This window comes from Chiloscyllium plagiosum, chromosome 26, assembly GCF_004010195.1.
Source record: "Chiloscyllium plagiosum isolate BGI_BamShark_2017 chromosome 26, ASM401019v2, whole genome shotgun sequence".
NCBI lineage: Eukaryota > Metazoa > Chordata > Chondrichthyes > Orectolobiformes > Hemiscylliidae > Chiloscyllium > Chiloscyllium plagiosum.
The window spans coordinates 2,532,280-2,558,586 of NC_057735.1; the positions used below are offsets into that span (position 1 = coordinate 2,532,280).

The window sequence follows — 26,307 nt, forward strand, 5'->3', positions numbered from 1 at the left end:
GGAATGTTTCGGGTGTGAAGAGAGACCGGAGAGCTTGGGCTTGTTTTCCTTTGAGCAAAGAAGGCTGAAGATGACTTGGTTTAGCTGTTCAAAATTGAGGTATACAAATAGACAAAACTTTGCTCCTTCGAGGGATCAAGAACAAAGAGGCATAGATTTAAAATAAGGAGCAGGAGATTTAGAGACGATTATTAAAGGATTTCTTTTCATCCAGAGGGTGATGGCTATCTGGAACTCAGTCTGAAAGGCTTGTAGCTGGAGGAACTATCAAGACACTTACGAGCACTTTGTTACTATTTCTGGAGCTTTCCTATTACTGGCCGCTCAGCACGTCTTTCAACCCAGACTATTTTGGAGACTGCTAAGCTAATGGCACGGTGGCACAGTGGTTAGCACTGCTGCCTCACACAGCGCCAAAGACCTGGGTTCAATTCCCGCTTCAGGCAACTGTCTGCGTGGAGTTTGCACATTCTCACCATGTCTGCGTGGGTTTCCTCCGGGTGCTCCGGTTTCCTCCCACAGTCCAAAAATGTGCAGGTTAGGTGAATTGGCCATGCTAAATTGCCCGTAGTGTTAGGTGAAAGGGTAAATGTAGAGGAATGGGTATGGGTGGGCTGCTCTTCAGAGGGTCAGTGTGGAATTGTTGGCCCGAAGGGCCTGTTTCCACACTCAGTAATCTAATCTAATCTAAACTTGTACCCTTACCTTTTTTCTCTCAATAAAACCTCTTCATCGGGATGGTTCTGTCTTTCTGTGATACTAATTTGTTTCACTAGACAATAGTTTTTTTTCCCTAATGCACTGTACTGTTCACTTCAGTGATGTAATCACTTCATTAAAATGCATATAAATACATTTCTAGACACCCTATCGCTACACATGGAATACAAATATAAAAGTAAAATTGTCTTCACTTCTGAAATATAAATAACAATCAAATTTAAAACCATCCATTATTTCATGCACTTTTAGAACTTGTTTCCAAATAACACACAAATCTTCATAGAATTAATACACCTGATGGGCTGAATGGCTTATCTCGGTGTTATAAATGTTATGTAAATCCTTGTAAATTAGTTACACCCGGGATACTTCATCCAGTGCATTTGCATGTCTGTCTGCATGTCCCTGTGTCAATGGTATCTAAATATTGAGTAACTCAGGCGTTTCTCAAGTGAGCAACTATTGTCAGATTGTCAGGATAATTTTGTTGAAACTAAAGTACTAACTTGGATTGAAAGTTGGTTGGCTGACAGGCAACAAAGAGTAGTGATAAACGGCTCCATTTCGGAATGGCAGACAGTGACCAGTGGGGTACTGCAGGGATCCGTGCTGGGACCGCAGCTTTTTACAATATATATTGATGATATAGAAGATGGTATTAGTAATAACATTAGCAAATGTGCTGATGATACTAAGCTGGGTGGCAGGGTGAAATGTGAGGAGGATGTTAGGAGGATTATAGGGTGACCTAGACAGGCTAGGTAAGTGGTCAGATGCATGGCAGATGCAGTTTAATGTGGATAAATGTATGGTTATCCACTTTGGTGGCAAGAACAGGAAGGCAGATTACTACCTAAATGGAATCAATTTAGGTAAAGGGACAGTACAAAGAGATCTGGGTGTTCTTGTACACCAGTCAATGAAGGCAAGCATGCAGGTACAGCAGGTAGTGAAGAAGGCTAATAGCATGCTGGCCTTCATAACAAGAGGGATTGAGTATAGAAGCAAAGAGGTTCTTCTGCAGTTGTACAGGGCCCTGGAGAGATCACACCTGGAGTATTGTGTGCAGTTCTGGTCTCCAAATTTGAGGAAAGACATTCTGCTATTGAGGTAGGTGGCCAATTCCTGGAATGGTGGGACTACCTTACGCTGAAAGACTGGAGCGACTGAGCTTGTATACCCTTGAGTTTAGAAGACTGAGAGGGGATCTGATTGAGACATATAAGATTATGAAAGGATTGGACACTCTGGAGGCAGGAAGCATGTTTCAGCTGATGGGTGAGTGCCGAACCAGAGGACACAGCTTAAAAATACGGGGTAGACCATTTAGGACAGAGATGAGGAGAAACTTCTTCACCCAGAGAGTGGTGGCTGTGTGGAATGCTCTGTCCCAGAGGGCAGTGGAGGCCCAGTCTCTGGATTCATTTAAGAAAGAGTTGGATAGAGCTCTCAAGGATAGTGGAATCAAGGGTTATGGATATAAGGCAGGAACAGGATACTGATTGAGGATGATCAGACATGATCATATTGAATGGTGGTGCAGGCTCAAAGGGCAGAATGGCCTACTCCTGCACCTATTGTCTATTGTCTAATGAGAGGCCTTGACCAAGGTTTCACCTCATTCTGAGCCTGCAAGCTTGTGAAACAAAATGAACAAATTTGATTTTACTAGTTTTGGTCCCAGTATTGCAATTCTGAAGAAGGATCACTAGACATTAAGCAATGACTGTGCTTTTTCTCCACAGATGCTGCCAGACCTACTGAGTTTCTCCAGCAATTTCTTTTTTTGGTTTGGATTTCGACCATCCATAGTTCTTTGGTTTTGTTGGACATAAGGAGCCTCGGCTTAATGTCTCATCCAAAAGATAGCATTTCTGATGGTGCAGGTCAGGAGATTCAACCTTGAGGGAGCACTCAAACAGAAAACCTTCTGACTCGGGTGAAAGTGCTCCTAACTGATTCAGTCAGGGAATAGTGGTATAATGGTGATGCTGTTGGATCAGTAGTCCAGAGGCCCATGTTAATGCTATCAAGACATGGGTTCAAATCCCAGCATAGCAGCTGTTGGAATTTGTTTGTTTAATAAGTCATGACAATAGAACAAGTCTCAGTAATGATGCCATGATAACCAATATTTACCACATTTTTAAAAAAACTATTTAATTAATGGCCATCAGGAAAGAAATCTGTCATCATTGGGTGGCTCAGTGGTTAGTACTGCTGCTTCACAGCACCTGCATCCCAGGTTCAATTCTCACCTCTGGTGACTGCCTGTGTGGAGTTTGCACATTCTCCCCGTGTCTGTGTGGGTTTCCTCCCACAGTCCAAAGATGTGCGGGTCAGGTGAATTCGCCATGCTAAATTGCCCATAGTGTTAGGTGCATTAGTCAGAGGGAAATGGGTCTGGGTGGGTTACTCTACGGAGGGTGAGTGTAGACTTGTTGGGCCGAAGAGCCTGTTTCCACACTGTACGGAATTTAATCTAATCTAATTACTTGATGTGACTCTGGCCTACTGCGATGTGGTTGATTCCTAACTGCCCTCTGCAAAGCAAGCTACTCAGTCCAAAGGAGGTAAATGCTGACTCTGCTTGCGATTCTCTCATCCATAGAAAAAATACGCATCAGTAAAGCGTTTGATAAGGTAGGCTGATGGAGAAAGTGAAGTTGCATGGCATCCAGATAGTACTAGCTAGATGGATGAAGAACTGGCTGGGCAACAGGAGGCAGTAGTAGTGGAAGGGAGTTTCTCAAAATGGAGAACTGTGACTAGTGGAGTCCCACGCCACTGTTGTTTGTGATACATATAAATGATCTGGAGGAAAGTATAGGTGGTCTGATTAGCAAGTTTGCAGATGACACTAAGATTGATGGAGTAGCAGATAATGAAGAGGACTGTCAGAGAATGCAGCAGATGGAATTCAGTCCCGTCAAAATCGAGGTGATGAATTTTGGAAGATCCAATTCAAGAGTGAACTATACAGTAAATGGAAAAATCCTGGGGAAACATGTTGTACAGAGAGATCTGGGTGTTCAGGTCCATTGTACCCTGAAGGTGGCAACACCAGTCGATGGAGTAGTCAAGAAGCATATGGCATGCTTTCCTTCAACAGACGGGGTATTGAGTACAAGAGTAGGCAGGTCATGTTACAGTTAGAAGATTTTGGTTCGGCTGCGTTTGGAATACTGCGTACAGTTCTGGTTACCATATTACCAAAAGGTTGTGGATGCTTTTGGAGAGGGTGCAGAAGAAATTCACCAGGCTGTTGCCTGGTATAGAGGGCACTAGCTATGAAGAGAGGTTGAGTAGGTTAGGATTATTGTCATTAGAAAGACTGAGGTGTTGAGGGGGACCTGACTGAGGTCTCCAAAATCATGAGAGGTGTAGACAGGCTGGATAGCGAGAAGCTTTTTTTCCCAGGGCGGGGGACTCAATTACTAGGGGTCATGAGTTCAAAGTGAGAGGGGAAATATTTTGGGGAGATACGTGTGGCAAGTTCTTTATGCAGAGGGTGGTGTGTGCCTGGAACGTGTTGCCAGCAGAAGTGGCAGAGGCGGGCACAATAGCATCATTTAAGATGTATCTAGACAGATACATGAATGAGCAGGGAGCAGCGGAATGCAGACCCTCAGAAAATAGGCAACAGTTTAGATAGAGGATCTGGATTGGCGCAGGCTTGGAGGGTCGAAAGGCCTGATCCTGTGCTGTTAACTTTCTTTATTCTTTGTACACAATGATGTCCTGACTCTTGTTTATCCCTCTGTTAACAACACACAAGTATATTATACAATCATCACATTGCTGTTTGTAGGAATTTATGCTCAAGTTGATTGCATTACACAGTGGCACTCCTTCAACAGTACTTTGGTTGTGAAGCATTTTAGGATTTCCTCAGGTTGTGAAAGTGGCTATATGAATACAAGCCTTTTATATGTTCTTTCCTGGTATTTAGATGTGGTTTGCAATATGAATGTCTTAGAGCTAATTATTGCCACTTAATTCTACAGTTCAGTGAAATTGGGTGTAATATTTCACTTCAATTGAATGGAAAAATATCTGCTGACCTCCATTTAATGCAATATTCTGTCAATGTCCACCTATCTAGTAGTTGTGTGGTTAAGATGTTGATTGTAATCATATTTTGCAAATTAAAACTTCCTCCTGTTTGTAGTGCCTGATAGCACAAGCAAGCTTACCTGCTGAAAGTCAATGTTTAACATGATGTGATCTGTAAAACTGAAACATGTGGATAAACTGTTCTGCTCAGCTGTATAATCCATCTGTTTCCAGGCTTGTAACACCTTTGTTTGTTCTGAGCTTACACTTGTTTATAATCTTATTTTGTTGCACAATACTCTGAAACATCCTCTATGACCTTGAAATAACAGACCTTGAAATGAAAGTGGCATAGAGGAAAAGTTTGGGATTAAAAACACTTTTTTAAAATCTGTAGTATTGGTGTATTGAAAAACATTTGGAGGTCTTATGAGAGACTGGTGGTTGGGTATTATTTCCCCTTATTGCAGAAATTCTGCATCCCAAAAGTGGAGGCTCAACTGCTGATGTATGGGTTAGTACATGATAGAGCATTGAGACAGGATGGTGGAGGAATTATGGAGTTTATTAATCTTTCCTTGAATCACAGAATCGTTATGGCATCGAAGGTGGCCACTCAACCAATCATGTCCATGCTGACTCTCTGACCGTTATTCTCACGCCATTTACCCAGGACCCAACACGTTGTTTCTGTTCAAATAATCATCTCATTAGCTGTTGAATGTCTGGATTGAACCTGTCTCCATCATGCTTCTGGACAGTCCATTCCAAACCCTAGCTACCAGAGTGGAGCATGAACCAACAGCCTTCTGACTTGAGGTGAAAATGCTACCAAATAATGAACAGTGCACGCTCAGTCGCAGCTGACACACCAATATCAAAATATGTTTTAAAAATGAGGGGGTGCCTTTACTGAGCAAGCACTGCAGCACACAAGTACCGTTACCTGTTTAACAGACCTTGAAATGAAAGTGGCATAGAGGAAAAGGAAAGCTCAGTGCCTTACTGCAGGGGTCTGTCATGACGGAAGTTGCAAGGAATATGAACTTCTGTGCACACTGGCCCTTTGTTAGAAACACTGATGGCTTGTTCGAATACAGTCATGGCTTTTCAGAAGATTCAATAAAGCGTCTGTGTTCATTTTAGAATTTAACCTAATGGGTTCCTTTGTAGGAGCTGCTCCAGGATTAGTACTGCTCCTGAATAAATGAGGAAGCTGGAAGAATGCCAGGGAGACTGAGTAAGCAAGTGGTTATAAATATTTGCTGGAAGTCTCACGTAGAGGCTGTAACTCAGCTGTCTGACTGTGTCCTCGGGTGACGCTGTTCCTGATTCAGGACAGTGTGTCTTGGCAGTACTTGGATGTTTGAAAAGAAAAACAGCTTCTAGTTGTTTGAACATTCCTGCCTTATCCCTTAAGCAAACTTGTTCTAGTGGAGATGTTAATTGATTTGATAATTCACTTAATTTATTATGCACAGAACACTCATGTAGTTTCACATTACAGAAAGAGATCTTTTGGCCCATCATACCCAATCAGTCGTTAAGCACCTATCTACTCTAGTCCCATTTCGCAGCACTTGTAGAAAAAAATCCAGCAGGATGTTTATTTGCTTCTGATATGTGTTTCCAGCATCTGCTGTCTTAACTCCTGAATCAATTAATTGCTCAAAATAATAGCATTTTCCAGTTATACTGGCTCTTATATCAACACCGAATTAGTATGTATCTTTAATGAGTTTTGTTTTAATTTGAGATGCAAACCAGTGTAAATTCAGCTGCCTTTTTGGTGCATTAAGTCTTTAGTAGAAGTACAACTACAGATCTGTATTAGAAAAGCATTCTGTCTGAAAATATGATGGGGGATGACTCTTGATTCATGCAGCATTTGAAATATTGATAATTATCCATTTTTGGATGAATTGAAATAACCTGTACGATCCGTACTGCTTTTATGGTTTTGGAATATCTCGCTATTCAAATGCTGCCATTTCAGGCTGTCAGAATGATAGTACTTATTGTTAGCAACTCCTAATCCATTATTAATTGCACATTGCAAATGGTTCCCTCAGGCTGATGCTGTTCTGAGGCAATTTTTACTCCATTATTAGTGACCTTGGAAGGGTTTATTTCATTATCTGAGATTTATTTGATTTAGAAGGATTTTCTTTTAAATAAATTGTTAAAAAAGTTAATGTATGAAACAAAAAGATTAAAAGATCACAATTATGCTGTTAATGAAGTGATTCAACTAGTTACACCCATGTCTCCCTGTTTGCTCAGGGATAGAACTACCATACTGCCTTTCAAGCCACCTTTACGTAACAACGCAAAATTTATTAAAGACAGCCCAGTTTAATCTGCAATAGACCATTATGCAGCATTGTTGGTCTTTGTCACAGAAATTAAATTCTGCTTTACAGTGCTGAAGTCTGGCATTTACTTCAAAGTAAGAAATGTTTGCAGACAATACTTTGCTCCCCCCCTTGCTCCTTGAAATGTTATTGAACAAAGCCAGCCAAAAATGCAGGCTAGTAAATGTTAACCAGTTAGATCTTTTGATGCATGGTTTCTTCCTCCTTCAGTTGGTAAATCACTGGTCACTTTTGACAACATTGCCTGTGACCTGTTTCGTCATCCTCTGTATAACATCAACAGAGCATAGGGACAGATGGCAACTTTTCAGGCCCTGGAGCCTGTTCTGTTTGTCAGTTAGATCATGGCAGATGTGTATTTCCTCTCCATTTGCCTGTCTCTGATACAGATCCCTTGGTACGCTTACCCAATAGAAATGTATCACTCACCCTTAAAATTAAAATTGTTTTCTGTAACCTTTGAAGGAAGAGATTTCCACAAAGAAAATTTCCACCAGCTAATTACTACTCTATTTCTCTCCTCGGCTTTCATTTTAAAATTTTGCACCTCTGTTTCTCTACCAGAGGTTGAATCCTTGTATCCACCTTATCTAATTTCTTTATCATTTTTGAAGACCTTAAGTTTATCACCATTCCACTGCCTGAACCCAATGGAACGCAAACCAATGCAATGCAGAGTTTAATCCTCTTAACCTATCACTCTTGTGAATCTTCCCTCACCCTCTCGTAAACCATAACATCCTTCCTGAGCTATGGTGCCCAGGACTGATCAATGTTGCAGATGAAGGCAGACCAAAGCTCTTAAGCTAAACTCAATTAAATCATCATTCTTCTTTATCCTCTTGTCACTGTCCCATAACAGTTCCTGGAATGTCATTTTTTAATTTCCTGAATTGATCAACTAAGAAGCTTTCTTGTAACATTCTCAAGTCTGTCTTCTGGAGTCCTTGTAAATTTGCTTTGGCTGGCTGTACTTTCAGCTGAATCCCATCAGGTCTGGCAACATCTGCAGAAGGAGAAGCAGAATTAAGATAGTGTTGTAGAGCAGGGAGATCTAGGAGTTCAGGTATATAATTATTTGAAGCTTTTTTTACAGAGATAAGATGGGTAAAAAGGCATTTACTATGCTTGCCTTCATTGCTCAGTCTTTTGAGTACAGGAGTTGGGAAGTTTTGCAGGACATTGGTAAGGCCTCTTTTGGAATACTGTGCCCTGTTCAGGTTGCCGTTAGAGCAAGGATATTACCAAGTTAGGATAAACACAGAGGAACCTCGATTATCCGAATGACACGGGCGGGGAGTATTTTGTTGGATAATCAAATGCCAGATAACAATTTAGCCAAGCATCTGGATCTTGCAGAATTTGGATAATCGAGGTTCCTCTGCACATGAATAGGGAAGGTTTGCAGCGATATGGACTAGGAACAGGCAGGTAGGACTAGTTTAGTTTGGAATTATATTCAGCATATACTGGTTGGACCAAAGGGTCTGTTTTGATGATGTATGACTCTGAGACCAGTGATTCTTCATTAAAATTTGGTAGAGTTTCCAGCACCTGCAATTCTTTGTTTTTATTTTTGTGTTTTCAGTTGATTTCGTGTGTTGGAATTTGCATCAATCATGAGCAGCCTTACCTTAAATACCCTGGTGCTATGGTTTGCTGCTGGGTAGAAACTCTGCAATGCAGTATTTATTTTATTCTTTCTTGGGGTATTAATATCACTGGCCAGGCCAGCAGTTGTTGCCCATCCCTGGATTGTTGTGGAGAAGATGGTGATGAGATGAGGGAATGCTACGCCATCAGAGATGTTGTATTTCAAATGAGATGTGAACTTTTTTGGATGTAAAAGATTCCATGGAACTGAATTATTGTGAAGATCAGAGCAGCAATTGTCCTTCAAATAATATTGCAAAAACAGATCCATAGAAGGTTATTCGGCCCATAGGTAGAGCTATTCAGTTTGCTCAGTCTCTCCTTTCTTCAAAACCTAGTAAAAGTATTTATTTATAAAGTTCTTTTTGAACCATAATTATTGAAGCTCCTTTCACTACCCTTTCAACACTGTGCAGATTTAGGGTGGTGTGGGTGGAGAGTAAATATTTTCTCATTGTTTCTGGTTCTTTTTCAGATGTTTTTAAATCTCTCTTCTGGCTACTGACTTTTCATGACTAGAAACCTGTATTCTTTAACCTATAAATACACTGCATGGTTTTGAACACTACAATTAAATCTATCCTTAAACTTCTTTGCTCTGAGACCAAATCCAACTTCAATATTCTTGCCATGTAACTGAAATTCTTCATAATTGGTTGCATTATAGCAAACCTCCTGTGCACCCTCTTCAAAATCTTCATTTTTCATACACCAGAATTATAGAGTCATAGAGATGTACAGCACGGAACCAGACCCTTCGGTCCAACTTGTCCATGCCCAACCCAATTCTAGTCCCACCTGCCAGCACCTGGCCCATATCCCTCCAAACCCATCCTATTCATATACCCATGCAGATGCCTTTTAAATGCTGCAATTGTACCAGCCTCCACCACTTCCTCTGGCAGTTCATTTCATACATGCACCATCCTCTGTGTGAAAAAGTTGCCCCTTTGGGCTCTTTCATATCTTTCTCATCTCACCCTAAACCTAGGCCCTCTAGTTCTGAACTCCCCCACCCCAGGGAAAAGACTTTGTCCATTTATCCTATCCATGCCCTCTAGCTGATGCCTAACCAGTGATTCATAAAGATTTAATATAATTTCCTTGCTTTTGTACTCTATTCATAAAAGCAGCGATCACGTGTTGTTTATTAGACTTCTTAATTTGTACTGCCATTATCAAAGTTTTGTATATATACTCTCCAAGGTGTCTGTACTCAAATTCTTGTCACTTTTTTTGTCAGGTCTTGCTGCATGTCCAATGGCTGCAGTGTTTTTTAAATTGCAAGTGACTAAGCTTAAAATCTTAACTGGTGGTAAAACGTGTTTGGACATCAAGGTTGTAAATGTTACTATCAAGAGTCATTCTGCATGGAAGAGGCCCTTTGGGTCTGTGCTGACCTATCTACACTAATCCCATTTTCCAGCAGTTAACCCATAGTCTTGAATGTTACACCATTTCAAGTGCCCATCCAAGTAGTTTTTAAAAGTTTTGTAAGGTACCATCCTAGGCAGTGCATTCCAGATTCCTGCCGTCCTCTGGGTGTTATAAATAGAATTTGATGCTGGCCCACATAAGATATTAGGACAGATGACCAAAGGTTTCATCAAAGTGACAGGTTTTAAATAGTAATGAAAGTGAAGGCAGGGGGAAGAGAGAATTCCAGTGCTTGGGGACCAGCCAGTCACTGTTGATGGAGCAAAGGGTCCACAGAGGAAGAGAGAAGGCCATGGAGAAATTAGAACACAGAATCATTTTAAACTCATGGTATTACCAGACCAGAAGGGAGCTCAGTGAGTACAGGAGTAATGTATGCAGCAGACAGCTGAAGCTGTACTGTAAAGTGAGGAATTGATATTGATGGATGTTTACAGACTGAAACTTAATCACAGTGCTCCAAATGTTCTGAGTAACAATTTGCAACAGACTAAATATAAACTGTAAAGTGTACGAAAAGCAGATAATTTGAATGCATTGTCATGTGATGATCTGAGGGTTCTAATGGTGATGGGATATTGGCACAGATTAAGGCCCTTTATGTGACTGGGTGGGAGTGACTAACAAATGTACTGTTGCTATTGAACCAAAATCATGCAAACATTTTCCTGTGATTCAAGTCAGTTGTTTTTCCTCAGTCTGGGTTTCTTATGTTGGATTTCTTCCAGCTTGAGTTGTTTTTGAACTCTTTCCTGTGAGGTTGATGAAAATATCACTTAAAATTCAGAGTTGAAAAGGTTAAGCGCTTTAAATGTTCGTTTTTTGAGTAAAACCTTTGAAGTAAGATTCTTCCTCACTGAGGCATGTAACTGCTGGTGTGTTTTTTTGCTTCTGACCAGTGTTGTAAGTTGGAATGTAATGGACAGCTGTGTGTGGGAGTTTGTGTCTAAGGAAATCCAACTTCTCCTTTCTGTTGTCCTTGAATGTGATAACAAATGCCAAACTGTGTTGTGTCCTATGAAAGGGAGTCAAAATCTGTTGTCAAGGATGAGAAGAAACACTGGAAATAAAAGCGAAAGAGGAATATACATCTAAACAGTGTTTAAAAAAATCAGAAGGCAGCCAAAGGAAGCAGTCCCATTTGGACAGCACCTTTCATAGGGTCAGCCAGCCCAAAAAGAGGCCATTTGCCCAAAAGAGAGCTTTGAAAAAGCTGCCAAGTAGTTCCACGCTCTTGCTTCTTCCACCAGCCCTCCAAATATTTCTCTCTGAAATGTATCTCTATAATTTCTCCTTGAAAGACATTATTGAATGTGCTGCTGTCCCAGAACCCCCTCAGACTGCGTTCCAGAGCATAACATTGTTGGAGCAGCCAATAAATTACATTGTAAAATTGAGTCACTGATCTGAGGGCAAATGTGACAATTGCTTTTGTGCTCAGCTAGATCCCAGAAACCGCAAAAGAAATGAGCAACTTCTGTTAGCTGAGGAATTAATTTGGAGTAAACACCAGGAGAATTCCCTAAGCCTCTTCAAGTAGTTATATAATATTTTTTAATGTGCAAAGGTTCTTGAAAAGACATGGTATTCTCTCAATGCATCACTGAAGTGGCAGCATAGATCATGTAACTGAAAGGACAACCTTAACTGTTTTTGACCGTGAACTATAAAATGGGCAAAGATACTGCTTTAAACCAAAGAAATTGTACAAGAAAACGTGACAGTTTAAAAAACGGTTGCTGGAACTCATTGAGTTGTATCAACAATATCTTATTCAAGTAGTGCATAGGGACATTGTTGCCTAAGGACAGTCCTCTTAATTCAGGACCAGTTCTGTGCATGTGTTTGTTCAAGGATTGGTCAGTATCAAACTTTGTGAGATATTTTCTAATTAGCCTATTTGCAGATGTAATTACCCACCTCTGGAACAGTTGGGGCTTGAACCTGCCTCCTGGTACAGAGGTAGTTTGACTACCAATGCACCACAAGAGCCCTAAAAACTGGTTCCTGGAAAAGTGGTCACAGCTTTACATTTGAACAATACCTGTACTGGAGAAAAACACAGCCTCTGAAGGAAAAAGTACATAAATCATCCCCCTCTATCATCCCCATATTAATAACTAACAGAAAATTTCCTGGTAGCTGTTCTCACTTACCATTTACTTGTAAACACCTCTCTGCAGTCTTCCTTGTTGAAAGAAAAAAGAGTAAACCCACCTTCAGAGACACTTAAAGGGTGAATCTTCAAACAGTGAGTGAAAAATTGAGAATTGATGTATTCACAACTTCATTAGAGAGTCAAAAGGACCTGAAGGAAAACAATTCCTGTTTTCAGAGCCTGTATATTGGACTGGTGCAACATTGACTGTTTTGTTCCTTCCCCATCTAAATACTTCTGTTTCGTCTTGTCTCTTTGAGTGTCTGTATGTGGATGAGAATTTTAAAAACTTTTAAATCAGCAATTCATGTTTCTTTCTTGTGTTTAAAAACATTTTGATGGACCTGACAAGAACATAGCTTCTGCTGCGAGCAGACTGAGGTTTCCCATTTTTGCCTGAAGGACTTTTGCTTGTAGCTTTTATTGTGTGTCAGGCTATACTCTTAAGTCAAGGGCAACTGTAAGAGTAAATAAAGTTTGTATCAGTTTTATAACACAGCCATGCATTTTTACACTGTCTTGTTAATAAACAAACTGCGTATTGGGGCATTGTGGTTTTAATCTGAATCCTTGTGAAAGACATCCATTTCCGGCCAACTGAGCTTAATATAACCAAGACTAAAAGTTGAAGACTTTATTCAGCTCCTAGAACCATTTGCTTTGAACAGAAAGGAAGTATGAGGTGATGTCAATCCAGTGTGCACGGCTGCTTCATGACTTGATAATCGACTGCAAAGTATTCACTTGATCTTTGTTAATTGTGCTACATCTGACTCTACTTGTGTAATCACACACCAGGCTAAAAATAAATACATTACCTTCCATAATTGACACGAGAAAACATTCATTGGGTTGTCCTAGTTCTTTGTAATGTAGCACACCTTCATTTATCATAACTGTTCCCAGCAGCTGGCAGGCCAACATGATATTTAACAGCTGTGTCCCGGGCTGCAGCAACATTGCCAGTATGTAATTTGTGTATTAATCAGGTTTGTCTGTGGGTTAACTACTGAAATGAAATTAATACTCTACCATTAATGACTCAATCAACAAGTGCTAAACCATTCTATCACCAAATTTGAAAAGATTGGGAAGGAACTAGAATGTATTGGGTGGGCCCTGTAACAAAACTATTAAAGTGACCTCACCTGAAATGTAAATGTATTCCCTTTCAAGTTCATACTAACTGTCAATGCATTCTCACTCAACACTTCAGTTTCTGATTTCGAGTTAATTACTTTGGATAAATTCATCTGCTTCGCCTCTCGTGTATTCAGGTCTTACTCAGCACATTTGACCACATAATCTGACTGAGTATGGTACTGAATGAGCACTAAACTGTCACATTCTCTATCGGTGAATGTTGATGGATGGCATCGATCTCCATAATAGCTGAGTTGGGATTGTAGAGGACGGTAGGCAAGATTGGATCTTGAGAGCTTGTGAATTGGGAAGAGAATACATTGTTGGCAGTACTCTGGCTGTGATAAGAGACCAGAAAGAAACACACATTGCTGGAAAAGCTCGGCAGGTTGGGCAGCATCTGCACAGAGAAATCAGAGTTAACGTTCCAGAACTGAGGCAGGGTCACTCGACTTGAAACATTAATTGTTCTCTGCACAGATGCTGTCCAACCTGCGGAGCTTTTCCAGCAATTTGGTCTTTTTTGATTTACAGCATCTGCAGTACTTTCAGTTTTTATTTAAACAAGAATGCAACTTGGTGAGGATATTTTCATTCGCTGAGCTGGAAACAAGGGAGAAAGTATGAGGGGAGGTGTATGGAGTTGGGCAATGAGGGACAATACTAGAGGATTACAATCTTGGATAGATTTGGAACCTTGGTCAGGGATGTCCAATTGTTCAGGGTGAAATGGAATAAGTAGACCAAGCAACCCCCTCAAGCCGACTGCACTATTTTCCTTGATTTGACAAAACTCATGCCTCAGCCTTGAATAGACTCAAGAATGAAGTACCCACAAGCTTGGTGTGTGGGGAATTCCAAAGTTCCACAACATTGTGACCCTGCGTAGGAATATGTGAATCAGGAGCAGACGCAAGCCTTTCAGCCCCTCTAGCCTGCTCAGCAATTCAAGAAGATCATAGGTAATCGTACTCTGGTTTCAACTCCACAGTCCCATTTACTCCAACAGGCAGGCAAGAATCTTGTTAGTCAAGAATCTATTTAAGTCTACCTAAAAATTATTCACTCAGCCTGCCTCCATGGCTCTCTACAGAACAGAATTCCAAAGGCTTATTTTTAAACTGACACTAAATTTCTGTTGTTTTCACAATAGAAGCTGCTTTCCAACTTCCACCCCTCAACATCAACTGATTTCAATAAGATCACTTGGTGGATGCAGACAGTTGTGGGCATGTTCTTAGTCAGAGGTTTCACGCACATGTTTGGAAACCACTGTTGCACTTAAGCTTAGGAGGTTCATGCAGCAGGGGAAAACTCCACCACCAGAGCCAGCTTATCTGACCTTTCTTCATAGGATATCTCTTGTTCCCACCCGCCCCATCCCAATCCAGAAATCAGTTAAGTATATCTTCTCTGTACTGCTGCTAATATATTAAAATGAATGCTGGAAATCTGGCGAAACTCACCAGGTCTGGCAATGTCTCTGAAAAGAAAAGATTAGTGACTCAAACCCTGTATGACTCCTCTTCAGAACTATTATCCTCAGCTCATTGAATCCCTACAGTGTGGAAGCAGGCCATTCGGCCTATTGAATCCACACTGACCCTGTGAAGAGCATCCCATTCCCCAGTCCCTGCATCCCATGCTAACCCGTCTAGCCTGCACATCCCTGAACACTATGGAGCAATTTAGCATAGCCAATTCACCTGACCTGCACATTTTTGGACTGTGGGGAGGGAGCAAAAGTACCCAGAGGATTCCCATGCAGATTACTGGGAGAACTTGCAAACTCAACACAGACAGTCACCCAAGAGTGGAATCAAACTCTGGAACCTAGTGCTGTGAGGCAGCAGTGCCACCATGCCATCCTTAAATGTAATTCAAACTCCATAATCTGACAGGGTGTCATTTGAACCCAGGTCCCTGGAACTTTAGCTGAGTTTCTGGATTAATAGTCCAGTGATAGTACCACCTGGCCATTTTCACCCCTGTGTATCCTGTTAAATTAATACTGTTAAATTCTATTTCCTTTTGGTTACATACAGATTGGGGGTTTTAAAGCTTTGCAACACCGCTATCCTTGCAAATATGGAAAGGGAGAAATCATAAAAGGATAAAGATTATTGAACAAACAAGTACAAAGTAATCAAGAGGGACTGCTTTATCAAAAGATGGAGTTAGCAGTCTTCGAAGGTTTTCAGAGGAATATTGCTGCAATGTGCTTTCTGCATCACTGCTTCAGGGAAAGAAAGTTGACTACTTGCAGAAAGCACAAATAGTGTCACTTTCACTTTTTATACAGAGCAGAAATTTTCCTTTGTAAATTGGAGTTGGGAGTTTTGATATCATTTGCATAAGTGTTAATCCCCATAATTGAGTGCTATTGCAAAGTTGTACAGTTAAAAGGCAGTTGACAGACTTCCTTCTGGGAGGAGGGGAGTATGCTTGGTGCTGCTCCTGGCATGTACTGCTGCACTCTTCATTGAACCAGAGGTTGATTGCCCACCTTGACAGTAACAGTGGTAGAGTGGGGAATATGCTAGGCAATGAAGTTAACGATCATGGTTAAATAAAATTCTGCTGGCCTACAGTGCCTTACGGATGAGTTGTCAGAGCTGGTTAAGTCTATCCAATTAATACAGTGGTAGTGTGACAATACAATAGGGAATGTCTTCAATGTGAAGATGGGACTACGTTTCCACAATGATTGTGCAGTAGTCATTCACACTGTCATGGATGGATGCATCAGCAACAGGTTATTTGGTGAAGAAGATTAGTGAAGTTAATTAGAATTTTTCCCTCTTGCTTCTCTCACCAACTGCCACAATTTCAGTCTAGCAACTGTGTCCTTTACACTCAGCCAAATAGGTCAGTGGCAATACTACTAAGCCATTCTTGGTGATGGATATTGGAGTCCCACTCCCAGAATACATTCAGACTGTGTTTTCTCCAAGTTGGAGAATGGCATGATGGTGCTGTCACAGGATTAGTATTCCAGAAGCTCAGCTAGTGTTCATATACCATCTTGGCAAATGATAAAATTTTAATTCAATAAAATACAATATTAAAAGTAGCCTAATGGCAACCATGTAACCACAATCAATTGTAAAAACCCAAATGTTTCTTTCATGTCTTTTAAGGGAAAGAAATCTGCCAACTTTGTCTTCATTTGACTCCAGACCCACACCAAATCTGATTGTTTCTCTAGGTCACTTCAGAAGTCAGTCAGTTCAAGGGCAGCTAGGGGATAGCGTCCTTGCCAGTGATACCCATGAAAGATTTTTATAAAAACAGTGTTCAATATAGAGGAGTATTAATTCATTAGCCAAGGGGACATGAGAGATGACAATCAGGCTTTCTTTGGTCATGTTTGACCAGTGATGATTTTGAGGACATTCATCTCAGGGTAATTCCATTTTGACAATTTAGCACTGTCCCATTTTTGTGGGGGGAGCTGAACAGTGGGGTTCTTACTGATGGGAGGAGAAAGTGAGGTCTGGAGATCAGAGCTGAAAATGTGTTGCTGGAACAGCGCAGCAGGTCAGGCAGCATCCAGGGAACAGGAGAATCGACGTTTCGGGCATAAGCCCTTCTTCAGGATTCCTGAAGAAGGGCTTATGCCCGAAACGTCGATTCTCCTGTTCCTGGATGCTGCCTGACCTGCTGCGCTGTTCCAGCAACACATTTTCAGCTTCTTACTGATAGGACAAGACATAGCCAGGATTTGGGGAGGTGGTGGCCTAGTGGTTTTCTAGGATAACTGGTTTCAAATCCCGCCACTGTATAGCAGACAATGGAATTTGAATTCAATAAAAATTAGGACTAGGAATCTAATGAACTGCTGCAGCAATGTGGGTGACACGTAATTTCCCCTGGAATATTAGGAATGGACAATAGATTCTTGCCAAGAGATTGATGCTCATATCCCAGGAATGATTTTTGTTTTAAAATGGGGATAGCAGTCTCTGTAATAATTCCACAAGTATGACTGTTAGGCTGTTGCTTGTCTATAGTGTGGGCTAGTCTGCCAGTTTTGGCACAAGTGCATAGATGTTGGTAAGGAGACTTTGCAGGATTTACAGGACTGTTTACTGGTGTCATTTCCGGTGTCCATATCAGTGTTAGGTGATCTGTCTGGTTTCATTTCTTCATTTATACTTTGTCGAGGTTTGATATAACTTACTAACTTGCTAGGCCATTTCAGAGTTAAGATACAGTGCTATTGCTATGGGACTGGAGCAATGTTCTCTTCAATTATTTTTCTGCTATGCAACCAGTGTGTGGCAGTGGCTTCCATAAACAGACATCAGTGCTGGGAACGGCGCGGTGTGCCTAAGGATCTGTGCAGGACCCCTGCGCAGCTACACTCAGAACATTGAGTCTGGAGTCACATTATGATCAGACCAGGTAAGGATGGCAGATATCCATTCCTAAAGAACAAGAGTGAACCAGATGAATTTTTACAACAATCATTACATAGTCACCATCAGGCTAGTGTTTGATTCCAGATTTTTCTTTTATTGAATTCAAATTTAACCATCTATCATGGTGTGATTCAGACTTCTTTTTCCTGAACGTTAGCCTGGAATTCTTGATTACTAATTCAATGCTGTTACCACTACAACGCCAACTTTTGATCGAGTCCAACAAAGATGGCTGCTCTCATCATGAGATTAGTAGATTGTTAGTAACTTTGCAGAAGCTTTTCAAAATGAACACCTGACATATTTTCAGAGGTAACTGGAATCTATAACTATTATGATACAGTTGTTTAATCAACCTGTTTGGAGATGCTATTACACACTTTTGGAACAGGTACAACTTGAACCTGGTGGGGACACCACTATTGTTATTAACTCCGACAGACAACTATCTCCAAGAGAGAAATAATTATTTCTATACTGTAAGATGTTTTATTGACTTTCCACCTCTCAGATGGGGCCTTAGACAGTTGGTTACCTGCAGTGCAAACCTCTGTCTTAGCTAAAATTGACTTGTCAACCTGGTGAAGTTACTTGCATAACAAGGTAAAGTTGCCATAGTCCTACCATCATTTGGGTATTCAGTCATTGGAAAGAGACAATTGGTCATTGTTTAACTTGGAGAGTCAACACAAGTCAGGTGAGGGGAGAGATTGAGAAGGAGAGTCCTTCATGGTAACCTCAGCCGGTGTGGGAATTGAACCCATACTGTTGGCATCACTCTACGTTGCCATCCAGCCAACTGCACTAATTCACCTCATTGCAAATAGCATGCCATAGATTCCATAACTAACAGATCAGGTCTAACCTCTTCAGACTTGCCACATTCAGTCATGAGTGGCAGTATGCAACTAATAGGAGATGGAGGCTCCATAAATATTCCTATCCTCACCGGTGGGCAAAACAAGCCTCTTACTGCCAAGATCAGGCTAACGTATTTGAATCCATCTTCAGCCAGAAGTGCCAAGAACATGATTCATCCTGGCCTTTTGCACAGATGCTGGTCATCAACCAGTTTGATTCATACCAGGTAATGTCAAGGAATGGCTGAAGGCACTTGATACTGCAAATGAACCTGACACCATTCCAGCAAGACTGCTGAAGATTTTTGCTGCAAATTAGCTGTCCCCATGCCCAGTTGCCTCATTACAGCCACCACATTGGCATCTACCCAACAATGTGGAAAACTGCTGGTTATATCTTGCATACACAAAGCAGCATAGACCCAACCCAGTCAATTACTGCCTACTATCAATTGGATCAACGAGTTGAGGAGAAGTTAATTTGGATAAATGTGGTGTATTGCATTTTGTTAAAACAAATAAGGGCAGGGCTTATACATTTAAAAGTAGGACCTTGGATAGTTTTGTAGAATGGAGAGATCTAGGAGTTCAGATACATAATTCTCTGAAGTTTGCATCACATGTGAACAGGATGGTTAAGAAGTCATTTAGCTCTCTTGCCTTCACTGCTTAGACCTTTGAGTATAGGATTTGGGTCGTCATGTTGAGGTTGTATGGGATGTTGGTGAGGCCTTTTCTGGAATACTGCGTCCACTTTTGGTCACCCTATAATAGGAAGGACATTACTAAGCTGGAGAGAGTTCAGAAAAGACTTGCCAGGATATCGCTGGGAATTGAGGGTTTGAGTTATAAGGAGACACTGGATAGGCTTGGACTTTGTTCACTGGAGCATAGGAAGTTGAGAGATGACCTTACGGAGGTTTTTTAAAATCATGAGTGGTATTGATAAAGTGAATGACAAGTGTTTTTTTTCCCTAGGGTGGGGGATTTCAAAATTAGGGGGCATATTTTTAAGGTGAGAGGAAAAGGGATTTTAAAAACCGTGAAAGGCAACTATTTTACGCAGGCAATGGTTCGTGTGTGGTGGATGTGGGTACAGGTATAACATTTAAAAGACACATGGATAAGTAGATGGATAAGCAATTTTGGAGGGATATGGGCCAAGTGCAGGCAGGTGGGACTAGTTTAGTTTGGGGTAATGGTCGGCATAGACTGGTTGGACCGAAGAGTCGAGGACAAAAACAGACCCTATCTGTTTACTCTCGATCATCAGCAAAGTAATGAAAGAAATTGACAACATGCTATCAAACACTACGGTCAATGGAATAACCTGCTGCCTAATGGTCAGTTTGGGTTGCATTAGGGTTATCAGCTCCTGACCTCATTACAGCCTTAGTTAAAACATGGACAAAAGAGCCTGAATTCCCAAGGTGATGTAAGAGTCACAGCCCTTGGCTTCAAGGCCACATTTGACGGTCTGAAGTATCAAGGAGTCCTAGCCCAACTGGAGCCAATGGGAAATAGGGGAAAAACCTCCCTGGTTGGAGTCAGGCAGGAAGATGGTTGTGGTTGTTGGAGGTTTGCCATCTCAGATCCATGACATCTCTGCTTGATTTTCTCAGGAGTGTGTCCTAGATTCAACCACCTTCAGCTGCTTTATCAATGACCTTCCATCCACCTGAAGTGCAGATGTTTGCTGATAAGTACTATGTTTTGGCATTATTCATCATTGCTGAGGCAATGAAGCAGTCCGTGTTCAAATGCAGAAAGATCTGGACGGTATCCAGGTTTGGCTGGCAAATGACAAATAATGTTTGCACCTTACAAGTATCTCTCACTGTCTCCAATCACAGAGAATCTATTTGGCATTCATTGGCATTGCTGCCACTGAATTTTTCAATATTACTATCTTGGGAGTTACCATTGATCAGAAAATGAACTGGGATAGCCATATAGTTGCTGTGACTACAAGAGCAGTTCAACAGTTAGGAGTCTTACAATGAGTAACTCAACTGACTCCCAAAGCCTGTCCACCATCTACAAGGCACAAGGCCTGAATGGGTGAAGTTCCAACAATGTTCAAGAAACTTGACACATACAGGACAAAGCAAACCACCTGACTGGCACCTCATACACAAAAATTCATTTCCTTCACCACTAATGCTCAGTAACAGCAGTGTGTACTATCTACAAACGCACTGCAGAAATTCATTAAGGCTCCTACTACAGCAAATCCACAACCATCTAGGACAGGGCAGCAAATACATAGGCACACCACCAACTTCAAATTCCCTTCCAAGCCATTCACCATCTTGACTTGGAAATACGTTACCATTCCTTCACTGTCGCTGGGTCTCCTTCCCTGAAGGCATTGTAGATGAATCATCACCAAATCAAGAAGGCAGTCCACCCACCACCTTCTCTAAAGGTGCTGGGAATGAACAACAAATGCTGGCCTAGCGAGCAACACCCATATCTCATGAGTGAATTTTTTATATCTTTCAAGGTAAGGAATAACCTTATACTATGTATCCATGCCTAGATTTGAACATCAGAGCTCTGCACTCTGGTTGTGTAAGTATTCCTTATTCTTGTATGCCAGTTTTCTTGCAATAAAGGCCAACATATCTTATGCCTTCATAATTTCTGCTGTGCACTGAAGCTACTTTAACTCAAATTTGTCAGCACCGTAATTTACCTTATCCATATAAATCCATGCTGACTCTGTATTATAATTTCCTTTAAAAATAGACTCCAGCATTTCCCAGTGTCTGTTATATTACATCTCTCAGTCAGTATACCTTTAAGAGACACGCTCTCTTGATATTATTGCTACATAATAGCATTTGATCTGAAGATCTAAAGGTCTTTGACTCAAACTTGTTGGACCCAAGATAAGATAATTTGGAAGCACCAGCTTTCGGAGCGCTAGTGCTCCACATTGTGCTGGTATTGATGCTCAGTAACTAAATGTTTGCCCAGGTACTGAAGTGCCTGTTAGTGTAAATATTAGTGAGCTGTAATAAACATCTACCTGATCCTTTAATTACACCATACCCATGTCCTGGTTTCTTAGTTTATGAGGGATAACATAACATTGGCACACCACAAGTAAATCTACCCATTTGGAGAGAAAGCATACATCAAATGTCAGATTCTTGGCCTGTGGTTACTTGGGGAATTATAGGAGAGATGAACAGGGATCTGAGAGACAACAGTATCTTCATGATCATTTGAAAAGAGATAGAAAATTGTTTTGGGCTGATTATTTGTAAGGATGCTGTCTAGTTCATAATAGTGGTAATGATGGTGGCTTTCCAAGAAGACAGCAGCGCTTTTGACACGGATCATTTCCATTGCTTTCATGTAGGATGCAAGTAAAGGAAGTTAGGTGATTAGCCGTTTAGTGGGAGTGTTTGATAGGGGGCAGGAGATTATTTTGGATGAAATGAGCTTGATGAGGATGAGAGAGAGAAACTGAAGACATGGAGGCTGTAAGACAGCAAATGTGTTGTGGGAACGGTGGCAAGGGTTTATGGAAAATGTCAGGACAATTTTTCTTATTTGTTTGGGTTGGTAGAAAGCAGGGGTAAGAATGTTCTGATACCATTGCATGCACATACTGCATATAGGAGTATACCAATAGATTACTGACCTATATCGTTCAGGTTAAAGGTGAGTTGTTGGCACTCAAATGCCTGCACCACTTCTGGAAAGGAATAAGCAGCTATTTGTGGAATTCCTTTGCCTTCCTGATGTTGCAGTTTGTCATGAAGCAAGCAAGCAAATAGAAACATGATGGATTTAACGTATCCTAAGGGAGATTTTCAAACAAGAAGAATGTCTGATGTGGGTGACTGTTTAGTGTTTAGACAAGAAAGCACAAGTGTACCATCAGCACTGGATTATAGAAAAATGGTGACATTTTGATCCATCTGCAATTAAGTAAGGCAGTGCTGCTTCAGACGCCTTCATTTGCAAGTGGAAACTGTGGTATTATTAGAATATTTATCTTCCCCAGGGTAAAGTTTTCTCTTGCCAGTATCTTTGTTTTTCTTTCTCTAGCACATTTCTACCTACAATGATTCCACACGGTTTTGATCTCATGTCTGATCACATTGGTCTGTACCCCACTTACCTTTAAAAAATTTTATTGGGACCTCAGGTTGGCCCTGGAGCAGAGCACTAATATAGATGCTGGTCAGTGTCCAGTTTTATTTCCTGTACGGTATTACTGCTTCCTCCAGCCAAGCCCCTACTGACAGCCAACTCATTTATATGTGAAGGTGACTTTCAGTAAAGGTATACATGATGAATTATACCAGAAGGAGGTCATTTAAAATTTTCATTTTCTGAATGCTCTTTACTCTGTCCTTAGTTTGCCTTCATCTGCAGACTACTTCCTCCAGTCTGGTTTTCATGATTGATCTATTTAATTTGAATGGTTGCTTTGTTATTACTTGACAGTATTTACCTATACATAACAGGACAAAAAGACAATCCCCACTCGGTCGCCGTTTCACTCTGTCTTCTATGTTTTAAGATTATGTTCAAAGTTAACCTTAATGCGACTATATCCTTTGCTTTGTTTAGTTAGATAAAAGATTATATTTTGAACTGTTATAATGAATGAAATCCAAGTTAAAGTCCAAGTAATTTTTGATTAAATCAGATAAACTGGGCCCTGTTCATGGCACCTTGCTGTGCAGAAATGACCTCAGTTATTCAGAGGAGAAGGTCAACGTTTATCGTCCATTCATAATGGTCCTTGTAGTGCTTATCGACCACCTTGAACTGCTGCAGTCCATTTATTAAAATGTTCCCACAGTGCAGTGAGGAGGTTTATGATTTTAATCCAGTGAAGATAAAGGAATGGCAACTTGGAATGATGTATAACTTAGATGTGTGCAGTTGGAGTTCTTTACACCTCTCCTGCTCTTTCGGTTAATAGAGGTTTCAGGTTTGCTTTCTCTATATTTGGTAGTGATTGCATTTAACAGAAGTGATTAATTGATTATAAAGTGCTTTGGGATTCCTGAAGACATAGTGATGCACATTATAAATTTGAGTTCCTGGCCTGAATCTATATCTTGTTAATGAAATCTCAAAGACTGTAATTTACTCCCAGTAGATGGGCAAACCTAATCAAGTGTTTCTTTTACCATGTCAGCAAATCTTTATGCATTGTGGGAAAGTTGCTGAGAGGCATTATGAACTTGGTCATTTAATCCCCTCAGTTCTCGTGACTGTGTTTGCTACTGCTCTTAAACAAAAAAAACAGAGAAAATTTACAGTCCAGGAACAGGCCGTTTGACCGTCCAAGCCCGAGCCGATCCAAATCCACTGTCCACTGTCTGAACCTAACATCCGATTCCTAAGCATCTGTATCCCTCTGCTCCCCACCTACTCATGCATCTGTCCAGATGCACCTTAAATGAATCTACCATGGCTGCCTCGATTACCTCTGCTGGCAACGTGTTGTAATAATCTCACAGTTGCCTTTATTTTACAGCATTTATTGACCCTGCTTCAGGATAGGCGTTGTATCATGCTAACTGTTTCTGTTTTTACAGTTGGTCTAAGCGAGTCAGATATCTGTAGCTTTTTAGGAAACCTCTCTTGATATCCAGAGTTGGAACCTGTGGGACCAGTGATCGAACACACACACATTTGCCCCCTCCCCCCACCGATGTTTAGTGTTGCTTATTCAATAGGAACGTTTGTACAACTAGAGGCAGCTGATAGAGGTGCCTCTGCACTTGAGCATTTAACTATAAAGTAAATATGCTATGACATTGTCTGAAGTCTGACTCCTAAAAACACTAATCCATCTGTGCTTTGACACCGTACAAGACTACAATGTGCACTGTTATTTAGTTTCCTGCTTTGTCTTTTATACAGTTTTTTTCAAATCCTGCCTGCAGATTCTATTCCAATTTTATTTAACATATTTCTCTGTCTCTCTTGGGAATGTTCTGTCTCACTTGGAAATGTTTTTTATGTAGATTTGAAACTGGGTTCCCCTAAATTGCGATTAAAAATAGAACACTTGAGGCTATCTTTCAGTGTTTAATTTACCTTGATAACTTAGAGTTTGAGTGTGTGCAGTGTCTGAAGTGAATCTTTAAAGGCTGTTTTATAATGATATTAATTTACATTGACTCAGTGTAGGAAAATGGTGAAGGTGTACCATCGAACAGTGTTCACAGTGTGACGATTACCCAAAACCAGATTTACTGGGGTAAACATAAGTGACGTGTAAATACCGTTCTTCTGTAGTCTGCCGAAAGCTTATAGAATTTGGGTGTCAACATTGGCTTGTGAGAAACACTTTTGGGTTGAGTTCAAGCACCATTCTACGTGCTGAAGCACATAATCTAGAACCTAGGCTGAGACTTCAGTGCATTACTGAGTGAGTGCTGATTTTTTTTTGTGTTAAGGTACTGGCTGTTGTCTCTGGTAGGCTTCAGATGTCATTTTACTGGAAGAAGTGAGTTCACCTGAAGCCCTGGCTGACATTTGTCCCCCAACCCATTGTGCCGAAAAGAAATAGGCTACCCAATCACTTTCTTCGTTGCTGTTTGTGGGACTTGTGATAAATTAACTGCAGTTGTTCCCCATTACATGTGTCTGATTAACTTAATGTCTTTGAAATAACGGAGAGGGTAATTGAGGTTAGTGTGGTTCATGTGTGTGTGATGTTTAAGTCTGGGCATCACATTTTGGGAAGGATGCCAAGGTCTTGTGAGAGAATGTGGAGGAGGTTTATTAGAATGATGTCAGACTGAGGAACTTCAGTTATGTGGAGAAAATGAGATTGTTCTCTGTGCGCACATAAGGTCAAAAAAATTGATAGTTGTTCAGAATCATACTGAATTGTCACAAATCAGAAATAATCATTTTTTTGCATCTGCACTAACTCTTTGAATAAGCATTTTACTTGGTATCACTCTCCTGTCTTCTTCCCATAACTGCACATTGTTACTTTTCACATGGCTCCCTTTTGAATACCTCAAGTGCACCACCCTTCACCACTTAATGCATCCCAGATTTTAACCACTCCCTGCGTGAAAGGGTTTTTCTCATAATTCTTGATTTTGCAAATTACTTGAAATCTGTGTCCTCTCATTTAATTCCTTTCATGAGTAGGAACAGTTTTTCCCTATCTATTCTGACCAGACCACTCAATTTTGAATGCCTGCACCAGATCTTCTCTTAGTCTTCAAGGAAAAGTCCAAGAATCTCCAGTTTTCATAACTGAAGTTCCCTGCCCATTGAACCATTCTTTAGAATCTTTTCCATGCTCTCTCATCTATTTGTATCCTTCGTGTCTCTATTAGTAAAGCTTAGGGTACAATATGCTTCATTAACCATGCTGTCACCTATCCTGCCACCTGTAATAACCTGTGCACAATTACCTTTGGGTCCCTCTGTACCTGCAGCCCATTCAGAATTATACCCTTTATTGTTTATTTTAT

At 40.8% G+C, this 26,307-nt stretch overlaps 1 protein-coding gene across 1 annotated transcript in view; it reads left to right on the forward strand.

Annotated features, from left to right (window-relative positions):
* LOC122563026 (lysine-specific demethylase 9-like) overlaps positions 1 to 26,307 on the forward strand; it is a 66,011-nt gene that overhangs the window by 21,978 nt on the left and 17,726 nt on the right. The window lies entirely within an intron of this gene.